This window comes from Mustela nivalis (assembly GCF_964662115.1).
Source record: "Mustela nivalis genome assembly, chromosome: X".
NCBI classification, from domain to species: Eukaryota; Metazoa; Chordata; class Mammalia; order Carnivora; family Mustelidae; genus Mustela; species Mustela nivalis.
In genome coordinates, this window is record NC_139040.1 from 107,786,904 (window position 1) to 107,808,145 (window position 21,242).

The 21,242-nt window shown below is 36.3% G+C and overlaps 1 long non-coding RNA gene across 2 annotated transcripts in view; it reads left to right on the top strand.

Annotated features, from left to right (window-relative positions):
• Nucleotides 1-15,570: 15,570 nt before the first annotated feature.
• Nucleotides 15,571-21,242, top strand: part of LOC309856575 — a 30,904-nt gene continuing 25,232 nt past the window's right edge. For both annotated transcript variants that reach the window (XR_014307290.1, XR_014307291.1), the window contains exon 1: nucleotides 15,571-15,690. This is a non-coding gene — a long non-coding RNA (uncharacterized lncRNA). The remainder of the gene's footprint in view (nucleotides 15,691-21,242) is intronic.

The window sequence follows — 21,242 nt, forward strand, 5'->3', positions numbered from 1 at the left end:
ATTCTTGGTGCCCCTGAGTTAGGGAAGTTTTCAAAGAAAAAAAAAGAAATTTTCTAAGCTTGAATTTTGAGATGTAAGCTGTTTGTGTTATTTCCCCTTTTTATTTTTTTATTTCTTTTCTGGCTTTGTTTTCTGGTGGTGGTTTTTGCATTGTAGTTTTATCTTCTACTAAAAACAGTTCATACCGACCTAGATAAAAGTTGTCTCTGTAGGTAGGCAGATTGGCAGACAATAACTAGAGATCTGACTGTGTTAAGAGCTACTTATATCAAAATATGATTTACTGTGCTTCTCAGATAAGGATTGTTCTTTGGTCTCTGGTGAGGTAGCAAATACCGTATCATCGCTAAACTTTGACAGCATAAATGGAATTTGTAAACATGAGGATATGGCAAGCACAAATTTGATGACTATGTTTAGACTCTTTATGACCAGGTTGCAAATTCTAAGGCAGCATTTACTCAGTGGAAAGTAAAGACATAACACAATATCAATGCACCAAGAAACTGCAGAGGTTATTTTGACACTAAAGCTTTATTTGATCAATAAGGAAAGCAATTGTCTTTGGCTCCATGAAACAAACTCTAATTAAAAAGAAAGATATTAATGCATATGATATATCTTAATAATACTAGGGACTGATAATGGACCAAATATGTGCCATTGAAATTATTAATAACTTAATATTAATAACTGTTAATTATTAATAACTGTTAAATAAATGTTATTTGCTATTAGCTCCATTTTCTTTCCAGTACATAAATGTGATGTTGGAACATGTAAGAGACACAACAAATTCCTACTGACCAATTGACAAAGCTTAAAAAAAGATCACTGGAACTGTGTGAAATAGAGAAGTTGAGAACATAATTCCAATAAGAAAAAATGCTCATATATTTTAAATAATAAAAAATGTATTTAACATTGCTCATACATATTTAAAAATTAATTTATTCTTCTGCAGGGTATAGATTAATACCAAGTACAAATTTACTCTTGTACCATTAGAAATTTTCACTTGTCATAGAGGCAGTAAAAAGTGCTGTTTATCAGACTATTAGTTTACATATATAACAAAGTATTTTTTTCAAAGTTCTGAATGTAAGTGACACATACGTGTGTACATATATCTATGGATACACACACATATATACAGTAGAAAAGACACCTCCATGCAAACAGTGACACCGCTTTATCATGGAAGAGTTGCCCAAAAGTCCCTGATTTCCTTCTGTCCAGCTTAGACGCCAACATCTATCATCAGATTCGCTCTGGAAAAATACCCTTACCTACCTCAACCACTCCTCCTGTTTTTGTCTACTCCTTGAGGAAAGCCTCAGTCACAGTAAATTCTCATTTCTGAATGACTGACTACAGGAAGTCACAACTAAGAACTACTGCTCTGAAAATTCATGATCGCTAGTTTCAGATGAGAACTTCATTCTCTTACAATTCTACAAGATTATTCACTTTTTCAACCCTCACTCTCAAAAAAAGAGATAGATTGTAGAGATATACTTGCCTGTGATCCTACCAGAATCCAAACCCAACACCTGTGCATTACATCCCCTTCCTTCTCTCCTCCTTAAAGTCCCAGCAATTATGCTCTCTTTCCTGAATCTAAATTTCTAAACCTTCTACCAGATCATTCCCATGAGAATATAAAGCTATATATTTTTTTCTATCTTAAAAAGTCACCGGGTCCTTAATTCTTCAGTTAACACGAATTTTGCCTGCATAGAAAAATTCCTGAAATTTCTTGTGTTTACTTAGTTGTTTCCAGTTTTCCTCCTCACAGTTTCTCTTAAACTGGTTCAAGCTGGGCTTTCCTTCCGGACCCACTAAACATCCTCACTTGTCACGGAGGCATTGAAAGAGCCTCTCCATCCAAGGAGCACCTGTAAAGCTGGTGTGCTGCTAGAAGTCATACTCAGTTGCCCATTTTCATCTTAGTTTATATTTTCAGGGTTTTTATTTTGTAGTTACTTTAGACTCACTTAGCAGGTACAAAACTAGTACAGACAGTTCTCCTATATTCTTCAACTGGCTTCCCCAATAATGTCATCTACATGGAGTACAATTCACAAAACCAGGGTTTTCACATGACAGCAATCCTACTAGTGAAACTACAGGTCTTATTTGGGTTTCGTCAGTTTTTACATGCACTCATTCAAAACATTCTTTGGTGCATAATGCCGTGACATTTTATTCTATGTATAGATTCATATAACCACTGTAATAGGGATACGGAACTGTTACATCACCCCAGAGAAACTATGTTCTCTCTTTTTAGCCAGAATCATCTACTGACTTGCATACTTGATCTATGAACCATGTCTTGGGGGTCCAACAGAGGACTCAAGCCCATATATCCAAAATAAAAAACTTGATCTTTCTCCTCAAACTCACTCTATCTCTTCCACTTGCTCTGTCTTCGAAGTACATCTGCAATCTGCCCTTCTCATGCTACCTTCTAGGCCAAACCCCAGCTCTGAGACATCACATTTTGATTTAGATTTGCCTTATCTAATTACTCATTTATCTTGGTTCTTCTGGCCTTGCTCTTTTCTTTGGTCTATATACAGCTTAGTAACCAGGGTGAACCCTTTAAAACATAACTCAAGCTCCATTCATGTTGCTGCAAATGGGAAGATTTCACTCCAGTGTGTGTGTGTGTGTGTGTGTATAATATATACACCATATCTTCTTTATCCCTTCATTAGGTGATGGATATTTGGAGTGTATTATGCTAAGTGAACTAAGTCATTCAGAGAAAGACAAACACCTATGATTTCACTTATATATGGAATTGAAGAAATAAAACAGATGAAGATAGGGGAAGGAAAAATAAAGGGAGGGAAGTAAACCATATAGAGAACAAACTGAGGGTTGATGGAGGAGAGGTTGTGTAGGGGATGGGCTAGGAGGGTGATGGGCATTAAGGAGGGCACTTGTTGGAATAAACACTGGGTATTATATTTAAGTGGTGAATCACTAAATTCTATTTCTGAAACCAATATTACATTAATTAGAATTTAATAGTTCAAATAGTATCATCCCTTAGTTAAAAATTCTCAAGGCTTTCCTACACAACTCTGAGTAAAATGAAAAGTCCTTTCAATTGCATACATTAGCCTTGCATGATCTGCCTTCCTATGAGTTCTCTGTCTTCATTTCTACTAACTTTTCTTAATTTACTCTTAACCCATACACTGCGGTCCTTGATCATTCTTAAAAGAAAAATCAAACATATGCCTGTATTTTAGCTATATTACTTTATGTCCAAGCTATCAGGTGTACTTTTGAACCAGACTATGGCTCATTTTCTTAATTCTTAAAACTCAATTTTAATTATATATACAGTAAACTTCACTTTCAGTGGTTAAAAAAAATTCAGTGTATTTTCTTTATTTATGTCTGGTTAAATGTCACCAAACTAAAAGTCAGGTGTTCTGACCACCTAATACGAAAGAAGGCCCTCCATAATGCACATAAACTACTTACCCTTTTATCAATATTGTTTTTTTTTTTTTGTGGAACTTAATGCAATCTGACATGCTATGTTTTTACACATTTTTCTTTTTAAAAATTATTTGTTTAGAATGTAAGATCCATATAGAAAGACTATTTTTTATGGTTCCTTGTGTTTTTTTCCCCAGAACCTAGAACAATGTTTTTCAAATTCTAAATTTCCAATAACTAGATAAATAATATATGTACCTAAATGTCAATAATAATTTTCCTAGCTTCTAACTTTATACTTTCCAAATTAATTGTTGTTCCTATGTCCATCTTTAATGATGCCTCAATATTATGAAATCATTCTCCAGTTGTATTAAGAATTGACATACATCACTGTATAAGTTTAAAGCATACAGCACAATGGTTCGATTTACATGAATTATGAAATGATTGCCAGGATAAGTTCAGCTAACATCCATCTTCTTCTGCAGATAAAATAATAGAGAAAAGGGGAAAAAATTCTCCTTGTGATGAGAACTTTTAGGATTTACTCCTAACAACTTTCCTATATGTTATACATCAGTGTTAGCTACAATCATCATGCTGTACAATACTTCCTAGTACTTATTTATCTCCTAACTGAAATTCATACCTTTTTACCTTCTTCCTCTAATTACCCCTCCCTGTACCCTCTCTTTGGTAACAAGGGCTCTGATCTCTTTTTAATGTTTGTTTTAAGATACCATGTACATGTGGAGCGCATACATTACTTGTCTTTCTCTGACTTATTTCACTTAACCTAATACATTTGGTTTTAGCCACAATCATTTCCAGTAGTAAGATTTTATTTTTTTTTATTTCTTTTAATTTTCTTTTTAAATTTATCTTTTTTAAAAATTTCTTTTCAGTGTAACAGTATTCATTGTTTTTACACCACACCCAGTGCTCCACGCAATCCGTGCCCTCTCCAATACCCACCACCTGGTTCCCCCAACCTCCCACCCCCGCCCCTTCAAACCCCTCAGATTGTTTTTCAGACTCCATAGTCTCTCATGGTTCACCTACCCTTCCAATTTCCCTCAGCTCACTTCTCCTCTCCATCTCCCCTTGTCCTCCATTCTCTTTGTTATGCTCCACAAATAAGTGAAACCATATGATAATTGACTCTCTCTGCTTGACTTATTTCACTCAACATAATCTCTTCCAGTCCTGTCCATGTCCGTTCCTGATTAAAATGCTTCAAAGTATAGGGATAGAGGGAACATTCCTGAACTCCATAAAATGTATCTATGAAACACCCACAGTAAATATCATCCTCAACGGGAAAAAGCTTGCAGCCTTCTGTTGAGATCAGGAACATGACAAGGATGCCCACTCTCACCACTCTTGTTCAACATAGTATTAGAAGTCCTAGCAACAGCAATTAGACAACAAAGAGAAATAAAAGGTATCCAAATTGACGATGAAGAAGTCAAACTCTCTCTCTTCGCAGATGACATGAGTCTTTATATGGAAAACTCAAAAGACTCCACCCCCAAACTACTAGAACTCACACAGCAATTCAGCAACGTGGCAGGATACAAAGTCAATGTACAGAAATCAGTGGCTTTCTTATACACTAACAATGAAAATACAGAAAGGGAAATTAGAGAATCGATGCCATTTACTATAGCACCAAGAACCATAAGATACCTGGGAATAAACCTAACCAAAGAGGTAAAGGGACTGTACTCAAGGAACTGCAGAACACTCATGAAAGAAATTGAAGAAGACACAAAAAGATGGAAGACCATTCCATGCTCTTGGATCAGAAGAATAAACATTGTTAAAACATCTATACTGCCTAGAGCAATCTATACTTTTAATGCCATTCTGATCAAAATTCTACTGGTATTTTTCAAAGAGCTGGAGCAAATAATCCAAAAATTTGTATGGAATCAGAAGAGACCCTAAACTGCCAAGGAAATGTTGAAAAACAAAAATAAAACTGGCAGCATCACGTTACCTGATTTCAAGCTTTACTACAAAGCTGTGATCACCAAGACAGCATGGTACTGGCATAAAAACAGACACATAGAACAGTGGAACAGAGTAGGGAGCCCAGATATGGACCCTCAACTCTATGGGCAAATAATCTTCAACAAAGCAGGAAAAAATATACAGTGGAAAAAAGACACTCTCTTCAATAAATGGTGCTGGGAAAACTGGACAGCTATATGTAGAAGAATGAAACTTGACCATTCTCTTACACCATACACAAAGATAAACTCAAAATGCATAAAAGACCTCAACGTGAGACAGGAATCCATCAGAATCCTAGAGGAGAACATAGGCAGTAACCTCTTCGATATCAGCCACAGTAACTTCTTTCAAGATATGTCTCCAAAGGCAAAGGAAATAAAAGCGAAGATGAACTTTTAGGACGTCATCAAGATCAAAAGCTTCTGCACAGCAAAGAAAACAGTCAACAAAACAAAGAGGCAACCCACGGAATTGGAGAAGATATTTGGAAATGACAGTACAGATAAAGGTTGATATCCAGGATCTATAAAGAACTCCTCAAGCACAACACACACAAAACAGACAATCATATCAAAAAATGGGCAGAAGATAGAACAGACACTTCTCCAATGAAGACATACAAATGGCTATCAGACACATGAAAAAATGTTCATCATTACTAGCCCTCAGGGAGATTCAAATTAAAACCACATTGAGATACCACCTTACACCAGTTAGAATAGCCAAAATTAGCAAGGCAGGAAACAATGTGTATTGGAGAGGATGTGGAGAAAGGGGAACCCTCTTACACTGTTGGTGGGAATGCAAGTTGGTGCAGCCACTTTGAAAAATAGTGTGGAGATTCCTCAAGAAATTAAAAATAGAGCTTCCCTATCACCCTGCAATTGCACTACTGGGTATTTACCCCAAAGATACAGATGTCGTGAAAAGAAGGGCCATCTGTACCCCAATGTTTATAGCAGCAATGGCCACAGTCACCAAACTGTGGAAAGAACCAAGATGCCCTTCAACGGACAAATGGATAAGGACGATGTGGTCCATATACACTCTGGAGTATTATGTCTCCATCAGAAAGGATGAACACCCAACTTTTGTAACAACATGGACGGGACTGGAAGAGATTTTTTTTTTATGTTTTAAAGATTTTATTTATTTATTTATTTGAGAGAGAGAGAGAGCGTGCACACAAGTGGGGGGGGGAGCAGAAGAAGAGGGAGAAGCAGACTCTCTGCTGAGCAGGGAACCCAATGCTAGGGCTTGACCCCTAAGACTCTGAGATTATAATCTGAGCCGAAGGCAGAGGCTTAACTGACTGAGCCACCCAGGTGCCCCAGGATTTTACTTTTTATGGCTGAAAATATTCCTGTGTGTGTGATAGTCATTTTGGTTGTTTCCATCTCTTGGCTATTGTAAATAACACTGCTATGAGCATGGAAATGCAGATATCTTTTTGAGTTAGTGGATATATCCTAGAAGTGAGTATCTCCTGAAGGGGAACTGTTGGATCATATCATAGCTCTTTTTTTAATTTTCTGGATCCTCCATATTATTTTATATAGTGGTCATACTGACTTACAATCCCACCAACAGTGCACAAGGGTTCCCTTTTCTCCATGTCATTACTTCTCATCTCTTTTCTTTTGAAGATGGCCATTGTAATAGAAGTGAGGTAATATCTCATTATGATTTTAACTTGCATTTCCCTAATTACTACTGAGGGTGAATACTTTTTCATGCACCTGCTGGCATTTTGTTGATCTTCTTTGAAGAAATACCTATTCAGGTCCTTTGGCCATTTTTAATTGGGTTGTTTGTTTTTTGCATGTGTTTTGTATTTTGTGTGTTCTGTGTGTGTGTGTGTGTGTGTGTGTGTTTGCTGTTCATTTGTAATAGTATTTTTAAAATATATTTATGATACCAACCCCTCAACATGGTTTGCAAACATTTTTTTTCCCTTTCCATAGGTTGTCTTTCCATCATATTGATGTTCTCTATTTGATGTAGCCCTACTTGTTTATTCTCAACTTTGTTGCTTGTGTTTTTTGTATCATCTCTAAAAAATCATTACCAAAATCCACATCAAGGAGTTTTACTCTATTTTCTTCTAAGAATTTCACAGTTTCAGGTCTTATGTTTAAGTCTTTAGTCCATTTTAAGTTAATTTTTGTGAGCGGTGTAGGATCTGAATCCAGTTTCATTGTTTTGCATGTGATTGTTCAATTTTCCAGTACCATTTATCGAAGAGATGCCTTTTTTCCACTGAGTATTCTTGTTTCCCCTGTCAAATATTAGTTCACCATACATGCTTGCTTGGCTTTATTTCTGGGCTTTTGATACTGTTCCTTTGGCCCATTTGTTTGTTTGTATGCCAGTACCATACTGTTTTTGATGATGATAGCTTTGTAGTATAGCCTGAAATTAGGAAATGTGATTCTTCCTGCTTTATGCTTCTTCCTCAGAATTTCATTGGATATTAGGAGTCTTTCATGGTTCCATATAAATTTTAGGAGTCTTTTTCTACTACTGTAAAAAATACCATTCAAATCCTGATAGAATTTGTGCTGAACCTATAGATGGCTTTTGGTAGTACTGACTTTTTTTTTTTAGATTTTATTTATTTATTTCACAGACAGAGACCACAAGTAGGCTGAGAGGCAGGCAGAGAGAGAGGGGGAAGCAGGCTCCCTGCTGAGCAGAGAGCCGGATGTGGTACTCGATCCAGGACCCTGAGATCATGATCTGAGCCGAAGGCAGAGGCTTTAACCCACAGAGCCACCCAGGTGCCCCAAGTACTGACATTTTAACAGCATTAATTCTTCCAACACATGAACATGGGATAACTTCCCATTTATTTGAGTCTCCTTCAAAATTTTTTAAAAAACTTTGTTTTATAGTTTTCTGAGTAAAGACCTTTTATTTCCTTAATTAAACTGATTCCTATGCACTTTATTGTTTTTGATGCTATTGTAATTTGTTTTTTTTTTCATTTTCCAGAAAATCCATTGTTAGTGTATTGAAAAGCTACTGATTTTTATGCTAATTTTGTATCCTGAAACTTACTAAATTCATTGATTAATGGTTTCTGGTTGAATCTTGAGATTCTATCTATAAAATCATATCATTTGCAAATAAAGACAATTTTACTTCTACCTTTCAAATTCTAATACCTTTTACTTGTTTTCGTTGCTGGACTGCTATGGCAAGGACTTCCAGTAGCATATTAAATATGAGCGCAAGAGTAGGCACCCTTGTTTTGGTCCATGTTATAGAAATTTTAGCTAGCACTTCTGTGCTCATAATGCTACTATTTTGTTTCACAAAATATGGGTTCTTGATATTGTACTTAACCTTTATATTCCTTATGTGGGGAATCTTAGCAAGTTTTAAAACTTACTAAGTATTAAAATTGTGCTTTAAGTCTTGATTACTATAATGCCATGTCCTGGACAATGCTGAGCACAAGAAGCTCTTAATAAAAATTTATTACATCTGTTGACCAGAAGTATTAATTTCTCCTTTATTCTTACAAAAAACAGACACTCAAACTCTCAGCAGGTGGAGCACTTATATTGTTTTTTTTTTTTTCCTTTAAATATAACTGATTCTGGGGCGCCTGGGTGGTTCAGTGGGTTAAAGGCTCTGCTTTTGGCTCAGGTCATGATCCCAGGGTCCTGGGATCGAGCCCCGCATTGGGGGGGATCTCTGCTCAGCAGGGAGCCTGCTTCCCCCTCTCTCTCTGCCTGCCTCTCTGTCTACTTGTGATCTCCCTCTGTCAAATAAATAAATAAAATCTTTTAAATAAATAAATAAATAAAATTGATTCCTAGCAACATGTGGTGAAGTCTTACTTATCTTTGCATTTTTAAGACTGGGACCAGGGGTACCTGGGTGGCTCAGTGGGTTAAAGCCTCTGCTTTCGGCTCAGGTCAGGATCTCAGGGTCCTGGATCGAGTACCACATCGGGCTCTCTGCTCAGCAGGGAGCCTGCTTCCTCCTCTCTCTCTGTCTGCCTCTCTGCCTACTTGTGATCTCTGTCTGTCAAATAAATAAATAAATAAATCTTTAAAAAAACAAAAAGACTGGGACCAGTGCCTGCCATCTACTAGGAGCTAAGTAACTTATTTATGAGTAATAAAATAATTAAAGAATCATTACTCTCAACTTCAGATACACATTTATAGCCAGCAGGATTTAGATGTTAATAGAGAGAGGACATGTTTTGAGAGAGCATCTTGCTTATATTCACTGTAACTTCATTATCTCCTTATACAATAATTTCTGATTTCCACTAGGCATTTGCCAAACAGATCAGTTGGTCTCTGCCATATCCGTCAGTCCATATTTGAGACTAATATATTAATATCATTTTCACTTTTAATGACAAGGCAAAGTGGTTTCCTTATCTTTTAAAAAATATTTTATTCATTCATTTGTCAGAGAGAGATAGTGAGAGCAGGAACACAAGAAGGGGGAGGGGGAGGGAGAAGCCGGTTTCCCATGGAGTAGGGAGCCCGATGTGGGGCTCGATTCCATGACCCTGGGATCAAGACCTGAGTCAAAGGCAGAGGCTTAACCCACTGAGCCACCCAGGTACCCTTCCTTTTCCTTTTTAAACAAATCCTTCATTTTCATAATCTTTACCTTTGAACACCACTGTCTTTGCCAGGAGCTATTTGATTTTAATATTCAATCTTGAATAAAAGTACCAATTGGGAAAATCTTACTTTGCTTTTAGGCTAAAAATCAGTTGCGATTTTAATTTATTCTCTTTTCCTTTAGGCAAAAGAAACGCTTTCAAAGACATTGCATTTTATAAACACTGCATATGAAAAAGTTAAATACATAGAGAAAGAGAATGTTTTTACTGTGGTGGTGATTTTTCTTCCAGAATTCTAAGAAGGCAGAGGGCTGGGCTGTGGTCTTGAGCAGAGACAGATAAAGTAAGACATTTTATTTTTTAAAGAAGATAAATGGCAAGATGTCAGTTTTTAAGGTCTTGATTTGGTCTTTGACTGGGCTAAAAATATCATTTCACGGCTATTAAATAGCCAGCCCCCCAAATGCACTTTCTTTACAATGATAGATGTGGTTTCCTTTGGCACAGTGTTTCAGTATAGCATGCATAAGTCATATTTGCCCTGCAAGCCCATGTTATTCCTGCAAAATGATTATAAATGTGGTATTCTCAGTTTATATGTTGACCAAGTATCTTGCCCTATTCATTTGATTCTTTGTACTTTTTTCAACCTCTTGCTATGTTTTTCCTATACAAATCTATTTCTCCTGAAGCCTTAAGTTTTAGCATCACCTTCTTTTGATACATGACTGTTAAAATGTAATTTGTGTCAAAAAATATTGTGAAACTGGGCCATCTACCTCTGAGTCTCTCTCTATAGGCACAGAATGAATAGAGGTAGACAAAAGTTAAATTTCCAAAGATTAAAGACATCGCTAAAGATCACACAAAATGGGGTGCCTGGGTGACTCAGTGGGTTAAGCCTCTGCCTTCAGCTCAGGTTATGATCTCAGCGTCCTGGGATCGAGCCGTGCATTGAGTTCTCTGCTCAGTGGGGAGCCTGCTTCCCTCTCTCTCTGCCTACTTGTGATCTCTCTGTCAAATAAATAAATAAAATCTTAAAAAAAAATCACAAAAAAGGCACCAGCAGGTTTTCATTAGTATTTGTAATATTAGAAAACAGGTAATACTAAGCCCAAAGTCTTTCATGAGTTATATATATTACCTGTCATATATATATATATATATATATATATATATATATATATATATATATATATATATATAAAGACTTTGGTTTTAGTATATATATATAAACACCAGGGGCATCTGGGTGGCACAGTTGCTTAAGCACCAGACTCTTGGTTTTGGCTCAAGTCATGATCTCAGAATCCTTAGATCAAGGTCCGGGTAGGAGCTCCAAGCTCTACAAAGAGTCTGTTTGAGGTTCTCTTCTCCTTTCCCTCTGCCCTTGCTCCCTGCACAATTGCTCTTTCTAAAATAAGTACTTTTTAAATAAAGAAAAAAATAGAAACAAACACTAAAAACACAAGTATTTATGTATCTTCTTAAAAATACTAGTACAGAGGGTGCCTGGGTGGCTCAGTCGGTTAAAGCCTCTGCCTTCAGCTCAGGTCATGATCCCAGGGTCCTGGGATCGAGCCCTGCGTCAGGCTCTCTGCTCAGCAGGGAGTCTGCTTCCTCCTCTCTCTCTGCCTGCCTCTCTGCCTACTTGTGATCTCTGTCTGTCAAATAAATAAATAAAATCTTTTAAAAAATACTAGTACAGAAAATAGCACCTGTGTGTTACAATTCCAACATTTAAATGATGGGTGTCTTGCACAATAATAAACCTAATTTCACTTCTTAAGTGAACTGTTAGTAGGTAATTGGGATAGTTACATTCTTTTATCTTGTACCCTTATATTTTACAAAATATACATGTGATTTTATATGCTAATTTGGCACTCAAAAGATATCCTTTAAGTGCCTTTCCTGAAAACAAGTGCTGTCGCTGAGTATGTAGAAAGTAGCTAGCTGCCCAAAGTCTGTCTGTCTCCAAATTAATGATAGGGCTTGTATGGATTATATGGATATATTTTTTTTTGTCCCTGGGGAGGAAAGAGAAGGTAGGATTTCCCATATTTCCTGTAATAATTTTGCCTGTGAGATACTTAGAAGTACTAATTTATTATAGTTATAAACGTATATGATTTTTCATTAACAAATTTAACTTTTTATTAATGAAGGTCGAGAATCAGACACCATTCCTAAATTGTTGAAGGATACAGAAAATTAAACACATCACCAGTAAAATAATCATTGTTTACAAAGTGAACACTTCCATTACAAGACTACAGCTCCAGAAACATAACACTGGAGTGTAGAAGAAAGGTTCACTTCCCCAAAGTAACCTTGTTTGTGACTTCTAGTTTTGCCTGGTCTTTAGCTTCAAATATGTCCACTCTCTTTTGTTTCTTCAACATTATGCCTGTGAAATTTAACCATTCCATTGTATATAACAATGTTCCTTCATTAATATACTTACTATAGGATTTTTTATATTTATAAAAAATAGAATGTAGCAACATTCCTTCATTAATATATTCACTACAGTATTCTTTTTATAAACATAAAAAATAGAGCTATCCATTTTATTATTAATGAACACTAGGCTCATTTCCAATTCTACTATAGTAACAGTGCAATGATAAGCAGTTTATATTGATTTTACTGAGTGAATGTAAACACTGAGTTGAGCCACCCCTCAAAACTCAGGCTCTTTCTGCCCCTGGGTCCTGTCCCCCCTGCTTTAATAAACCACCATTTTGCACCAAAGATGTCTCAAGAATTCTTTCCTGGTCATTGGCTCCAGGCTTCACCCCACCAAACCTCACTCATATTCTAAAACTTCATCAGCATGACAGGGAGAGAAAGGACCATGGCAGTCACTCGGATTAGTAGTTCTCAAAACTTTTTCTTTTCAATTCAAATCAAAATAAAGTCCAAATATTTTTTAAAAAGCTAAAAGCAAAGCTGCTCTATTAAAATACAAGTCTCACCTGCCTTTAAATTTCCCCTTGTCCCTGTCAAAAGCACTTCATTAGAGGAGTTTCCAAGAAATCTCAAAGAATCATTGTGGGTTTGAGGACCTGTGACTTTGTGCAATGTTGTCTTTTTTTTTATTATTTTTTAATTTCTTTTAAGTGTTCCAGAATTCATTGTTTATGCACCACACCCAGTGCTCCATGCAATATGTGCCCTCCATAATACCCAGCACCAGGCTCACCCAACCCCCACCCTCCTCCCCTCCATAACCCTCAGTTTGTTTCTCAGAGTCTCACGGTTCACCTCCCCCTCCGATTTCCCCCAACTCCCTTCTCCTCTCCATCTCCCAATGTCCTCCGCGTTATTCCTTATGCTCCACAAGTAAGTGAAACCATATGATAATTGACTCTCTCTGCTTGAATTATTTCCTGAGGCTGCTGAGAGGAAAGGCAGGCAGGAGAATCTTTCCATTCCTCACGGTTCTGTTCATCCACCACCCCCAGTGGACTCCAATGCTGCCCTACTCCCTGCTGCTCCCACAGCTTTTCCAAAGTCTTTCCATGTAAGCATTCTGGCTCTACTGAGAAAAGGGAACTCGGGCGAAAAATCAAAGGAAAGGACTTTCTGTCAGTGCAACTGAGAGCTAACAGAGAGGGAGAAGTTGGAGCAGTTTTTTCTCAGTACAGTCTAAGGCAGACTGGTTCATAACAGGAATGCTATTCTGGTAAATTCAGTGCTCCACTTACAGTGTTGTTGTCTTTAGTACATGAATACATGAAAAAGTTACTGGTATAGCCCACATAGAATTTTTCTTTCTGTGAATTTGTTAGATTGGAGAAAGGATTTATGTCTTCAAACACATATGCTAATCTGTGGGGTTTTTTTTTTTTCTATATTAAGAAAGTATTTTCTGATTCCATACAAATTTTTGGATTATTTGCTCCAGCTCTTTGAAGAATACCGGTGGAATTTTGATCGGAATGGCATTAAAAGTATAGATTGCTCTAGGCAGTATAGACATCTTAATGATGTTTATTCTTCCATTCCAAGAGCATGGAATGGTCTTCCATCTTTTTGTGTCTTCTTCAATTTCTTTCATGAGTGTTCTGTAGTTCCTCGAATACAGGAAGTATTCCTCTTTGGTTAGGTTTATCCCCAGGTATCTTATGGTTCTTGGTGCTATAGTAAATGGAATCGATTCTCTAATTTCCCTTTCTGTATTTTCATTGTTAGTGTATAAGAAAGCCACTGATTTCTGTATATTGACTTTGTATCCTGCCACGTTGCTGAATTGCTGTATTTGTTCTAGTAGTTTGGGGGTGGAGTCTTTTGGGTTTTCCATATAGAGAATCATGTCATCTGTGAAGAGAGAGTTTGACTTCTTCATTGCCAATGTGGATACCTTTTATTTCTCTTTGTTGTCTAATTGCTGTTGCTAGGACTTCTAAAACTATGTTGAACAAGAGTGGTGAGAGTGGGCATCCTTGTCGTGTTCCTGATCTCAATGGGAAGGCTGCAAGATTTTTCCCATTGAGGATGATATTTTTGAAGTGGGGGGGTGGGAGGTACCAGTTGGTGGGTATTACAGAGGGCATGGATTGCATGGAGCACTGGGTGTGGTGCAAAAATAATGAATACTGTTTATTTTGTTGTTTAACACTGAGAATAATTCATGCTTAAAGAACTCTGTAATAGGAAAAGTAAGAATGCTTTCTCAAACTCTAGTGCCTATTTTGTGCAGGTACAAACTGCAGAAGGCCTATTTTTCTATAAGTGTATTAACATATATAAGCATCCAAGAACACCCCATCCACACATATATAGGCACCTATAGTCAAGGTGCTTAAGCCCTGGAGAAATGAACAAATTCTGAAGTATTTTGGAAGACTACTGTTAGCAATGTAACTGGAAGACTAAAGAAAGCAAATTTATTAGAGGACTTCTGAGGTAATTTCTTTGACAGCTAATTACCTTATTCTGCTTATCAGAATTCAGAGCAAAAAACATTAATATATTTAACATACCCTAATAATTTCTCTAAGTTTAGGAAGTGCTCATGGGCAGATCAATCAATCTATAATGTACCACAAGTGGGCTATAAAATAATGTTTATGCTAAATTTATATACCCTTATATAAAGGTAATGCTAGCTTCATAGACTGAATTGAGAAAGCTGAAAAAAGTTGAAAGAATGCAGGAAAAGACAACCTTTGGTGAGGGCAAATATCATTTAAGCAAAAATGACCCATAACTGATAGATATTGGATATGAGGAAACAGAACATTAAATGAACTTTTCTACCTTTAGTACATAAGCTCAAAGAAACACTTTGCATCACGTTCTATGAATCACCAGGTTTTTTCTAGTATCACTGAGGAGAGTGGGAACTATTCTTAGCTCTGGGTAAACATTAATCACTGTTACTTCTAATTCTTCCAGGTGCTTTTTTTCCTGGCCTTGAGTAGTTTCCTCACACGCATGCCCTGGTAAGTACTCAGCTGAATATTCAAGGGAACCTTCTACTGATCTCTGAAATTCTCTCTCTGGGACTGTTTCCTCACACGATTCTGTACTGCGAATCCCTGCTGCTTTGATCTTCCAGATTCCCAGCGATTGCTAACGCGGAACCTAAAGATCTAGAGGTGGGTTTGTCCTCTGTAATGCCCCAGACTGAAAACTCTTCATGCAGGAAGCAGGGGTCTGCCTAGAGCTCATGTTCTTCCCCACCCCATTTCTAACAGATCTCTTTTCTTCATTTTGTGATGTTCAGTGTCTTGAAGGCAACTTTTTCATAATCTTGTTCATTTTTTTTTAATACTTTCACTTGGAAGCATAGATCTGGTTCCTGTTATTCCATCCTGGCCAGAAGCAGAATTTCTGTACTGACTGTCTTGCTTCTTACTGATTACTCATTTATTTCTTATTGAAGACATTTTCATTCTGTTAGTGTCAGATTATAAGCAATATTATGTCTTATTCATGACAAAAAAGTCTTCATTTTGCTCTCATGTTTGATGTTTTCCCAAAGTAAATATAGAAAATTATGTATTCTTTTTTACTGTTTAAAAACCAAAGATGTATTTACATGGAGTCTTGACCTTTGATGTATTGGCCTATTGCATCTACGTGTCATTCCTTTTGGTTTTAACCATTATATTTCTGAGTGTTTTATTTGCTTCATTTGTTATTCTTCAATTATCTATTCAGGTCTGTATTTTAGTTCTTTAAACCCATAAATTTCTAGTCCATGCTCTACTGCTGTAATCTGTCCCATATTCTGTGTATTCTTCCATCTGGAAACTACCATTATAAATGTACTAGAACTTTCTTTTCTTTCCATTTCTCATGTTTATCTTTCTGTTCTTAGGTGTGTGTATTCCTATGACTCGTGGTTCTTTAATCTCTTAATTTAAGTAATTTTTAGGCTATTTATCATATTAAAAATGACTTTATTTTTCATGTTTAGATATTGATTTTGCTCTCGTAGGTTATATTTTAAAGTTGTGTTGTCTTATGGAATTCTGATCTCTTCTCATCTGTGGTCCGGGACTGGGGATTCAAGTTCTCAAACACCTTTTTATTTTTCCCATACCTAGCCTAAAGGAAAGAAAATTTCCATTGTGTTGCTTGTCTCCTTCATTTTTAGAGATTATCTGTCACTTTACGTACCCCGACTTTATGAGTGGTCTTCTTTATAGCTTCAAGCTTGCCTTCAAGTAAGGCCGCGTCACTATTCACCACAGTCCACATGGAAACCAAGTCCTCAGGGCCAGGCAAGGATCACCAATGTCAACTTGATTTCTTTACTCTGTGATTCTTCTTCCTTTACTTTGAGACAGAACTTCCTTTTTACATTTTTTGAAAAAAATTTGAAATATAATGACTTTTTGGTCATGGTTTATCAATAGTTTTTATGAAGTTTTGCCTGGATAGTGATCCACACTAGACCCATTTGCTAAGATTGTCAGAAAACTTTATGTAACTTTTAATATACATTATTTAATTTTTTCCTCATAGTGACCCAATGAATACCGGTTGATAGAGACCAAAAAAAAAAAAAAAAAATGCTAAGCCTTTTTAGCCTTAGCTAAATACTGTAATTAGCTAAATACATGTACTACTGGTATTACATGTATTACATGATTAGTATACATGTAATTATTACATGTATTACATGATTGCATGATTAGTATTACATGATTAGTAAACATTTTGACTATGATTCAAATCCAGGTCATGACATCTCATGGTTATGCACTTAGTCATTAACCTCTATAACCTAACTTTAAAGAGACAGGACTTCGTGACATCTTATAGATGTATTTTTCTAAAAGGAGAAAGGACCTCTGTTATTTGACCTGTACTTGACAGTTGAGTATGAGTATATCCTATGTTCTTTGCTATCTGGTGAATCTGTTCAAATTACTGGAACTGGAGAAAAAGGCAAGAAAATAGGGGAAAATAACATTATAATATTAGACACTGGCAGGTGGATTGAGCTTATGTCTTTTCCTTTGCTGAAAAGTTATAATATTTCAAATTCTATAGATGGCTACTGGATACCTTCCTCTCACAAAAATTCTGAGTTTCCTTTGTGATGTGCTAAAATCAGACTATCTCAAGTTACTCATGATCAGTCCTTGATATTAGTTGTGCTTTATCTATTTATCTTGAATTAGTGAACTTAGTGATGTATTGTTCTCAATTCAGTTTGCTATTTCAGCACTACTATCATTTGCATTTAAAAAGGCGAACACTTAAAGTTCTGAGGAATTTCTTCTTTCAACAGCAAAAGCATCACTTGCTCCATGAATGAGGTTAAGAAGATACATGTCATTGATACATTATCATCATCATCATCCTATTGCTATACCAAAAGGCAAAGCTCAAATTATTTTCTTTAAACGTTGATATCGTCTCTATGTTTTTCTTCTATCCTGCAGAATTTTCCAAAGAGTTTCTCAAAATCACATAAATCTTAGAAACTCCCAGTGAATTATACAGACATAAGCATTTGTGTCTCTGATAAACACAGATTACTGCTCATCGGAAGTTTTTTTTAAATTTATTTTATTCTATAGGCACAATGTCCTAATAAGATAGAAGTTTCTATCCTTAAACGTTTGTCCTCAGTATCTTCCAGTTCTCTTAAAATTGTGAGACTTGCACAGAATACCATCCATGTGGTTATTAGCAAGGATAATTTTATCAGTGATGAAAAAACACTGAAGGACACAGGATGGGATTTTGTCAATGTGACAAAAGTTATGTAAGCTTATGGGGATGCCTGAACAGAAGAGGAATTTGTCCAGGGGTCAACTTCTAGACCCCCAAAATAGCTCACTTCAGTTATGTGAGGTGTAAGCGGTTTGTGAGGTATAAGGGATTCATTCCACTTATGCATGGTGAGAATGTGGACAGATTTTAGAAGCTTGCCTCTACTGTTTTGTACTCCTGTGTTCTGCCACCCATCCCCCAAAACCTCTGCCTGACTCTGTCTTAGCTACTCTGGAGACTTGAATATCGTTCTGTCTATTGCACTAGGTTCTAAGCACAAACCAACTATTATGAACTCTTTTTGCGATTCAGTGAAGTTAAAGTTAGTGACCCAGAAACAAAGGTCAGTAGGTCCTAGCTTCAGACCTTTGTGAGATCCATTCCTATACAGCCATTCGAAATTCTGAAACTTTAATTAATCAATTCCAATGACAAGCTTGACCACCATGCTAATTATAAACATAATCTCAACAAGTTTTTCAGAAATTAGTCTAAATCTTCTTTAGTCTAATCAATTACTATAATAGCATAATTCTTGCCAGTTTGTTTGTAGACAGTTACCATAGGCCAATATGAGAAAAGAATCCAACCTCTTTAATGGTATGTATAAGCCACTGAATTAACTGAAGCCAAATCTACCCATTTTAATATATTTAATCTTAAATAAGTCACTCTATTAATTCAGGAACTTTTCACTGATTACTTGCAACTTCCTTGATATATTTTCTCAATATTGACCATTAATTATCCTATTCTTGAATACATTTTTATGGTATTCTTATAATTTCTTAGTTATAAATTTTTAGAGGTAGACTTTGTATGTATTAGTGGTTAGGTAATAGTCATACTGTTAAAGCTTCAGTGTCTACGAAGCAAGTGCCCTCCAGGAAGGTTGTATTAATTTATGTAGCCAACAGCATTACATACTCACCAACAGTAGAATGAGGAGGAAAAGGAAGAAGAAGAGGAGGTAGAGAGGAAAGGCAAAGACTACTACGACGACGACGACTACTACTTTTTAATTCGGGTCATGGATAAGGCTCTATGTCCCCTGAAAAAAAGTTTTTGCCTCCAAAATTCAGCAATTCAAAGACCGACATAGATTTCTTTTCTTGAATGCACTGGATCATGTTTTTAAAGATGATTAACAAAATTATCTTCAAAATTCAAATCAAATATAAGGTTGAAGAGTTACCTAAATATTTCAGAATATAGATATATAAGAGAGAGTAACAACAAAAAAGAAAAAGGCTCAATGGAGAATCTAACACTTTCTAGAGAGACTCATACACAGGCACATCGTCATGAAATTTCAGAAGGATTGAAATAAAACAAAGAATGTAAAAGTGGAGATAATAAAAGACATTTTCAATATAATATAAATAATATTCAAAAAGTACTATCAATTGCCTAGAAATCAATCAAAAAAAAGACTCAATATGTACTTTCATCAGCTCCCAAACTGTTAACCAGACAGGTATAGAATAAAAAATATTTTCAAACAGAAAAACTCAGAAAATTTACCTTTTACACTCTTTTCTTAAGAAGGTTGCTTCAAGCTGTGCTCTGGCAAATTCAAAAGGTAAACCAAGAAGTAATAAGCAAACAGTGGATCCAGCCTAAGAAATGCAAGAAAAGACATTCCAGTTGAAAAATCAAGAATTAGAAGTATAAACATTATTTTCAGACATGCTGATGACTGTCAAGAAAAAAAGTCAAATAATCTAAGAGAGTTACAATTATTTGACTTTGTAGATAGTATCTGTGTTTACTATGTACCTTATTTTTCATGGATTATAAAATAAATTTTAGAAACAAAAGTCCTTTTATTACAATTAATATTTACTAATAAAAATGTGTTAATAGAAGAAAACCATGTCACTGAAAATTTCTGTATCCTAAATCATAAGCAAATGCACGTATGTACATACGCAACACTTAGTAACCATCTTTATTTATTTATTTATTTATTTATTTATTTAATTTTTGATTTTTTTATAAACATATATTTTTATCCCCAGGGGTACAGGTCTGTGAATCGCCAGGTTTACATACTTCACAGCACTCACCAAAGCACATACCCTCCCCAATGTCTTATTCATCAGTAAATATATAGGAAATCCAAAGTTTTGTGGGATCAATGAATCTCCTCATTCATTGACAACTGTGGATTTTTAGCTTGATGAATCCTAATAAAACGGAATCCTTCTTATGAGGTGGATAGAGACTCCCAGCTCCAGCCTCTCTCTGTCCCTGGCTCCCCTTGGCTCCTGCTAAGGCCTGGAGAAGACCAAAGAGCCATCCCCTTTGACTAAGATAAGATAACAGGTCACTGCTCCTGCTGAGACAGAAGAAAAAGACCAGAGAGGCCCGGTCCTGTTTGAATAAGAAAAGAAAGAGAAACAGTCCCTGGGGTGATTTAGCACTCTCCTGAGATACCTCCACAGAGATTATACTGCCACATGAAAGGGCTATTGGGCCTTGAGAGACTGGGAAAGCGCCCCAGCCACGAGAGACCTAGAAAACATCCTGTTACCATCCCCCGTTGCCCGGAACCATAACAACTCACTCCTAACCCTGTCGGGTGCTCAGTCTGGGAGCGATCCCACTGAGCCCGCTGGCGTTAATAAAGCTGTGTTCTCCCGTCTCTCCGTGTGCCCTTGGGTTTCCTCCGTCACCTCAGATTTTCCACAACACTTAGAGAATAACTTCTTAGTCAAAAAGTCATGAGAACTTGTATCTTTTCCAATAAGTGGTCCCCCCCCACACACACACACTTTGGGTAAATACTAATAGAAGACCTAGATCCTAGGGTACTTCAATTTTTAATTTTTTTGAGGAACCTCCATACTGGTTTTCCTAGTCACTGCACCAGTTTGCATTCCCACATAGTGCATAAGAATTCCTTTTTCTTCAC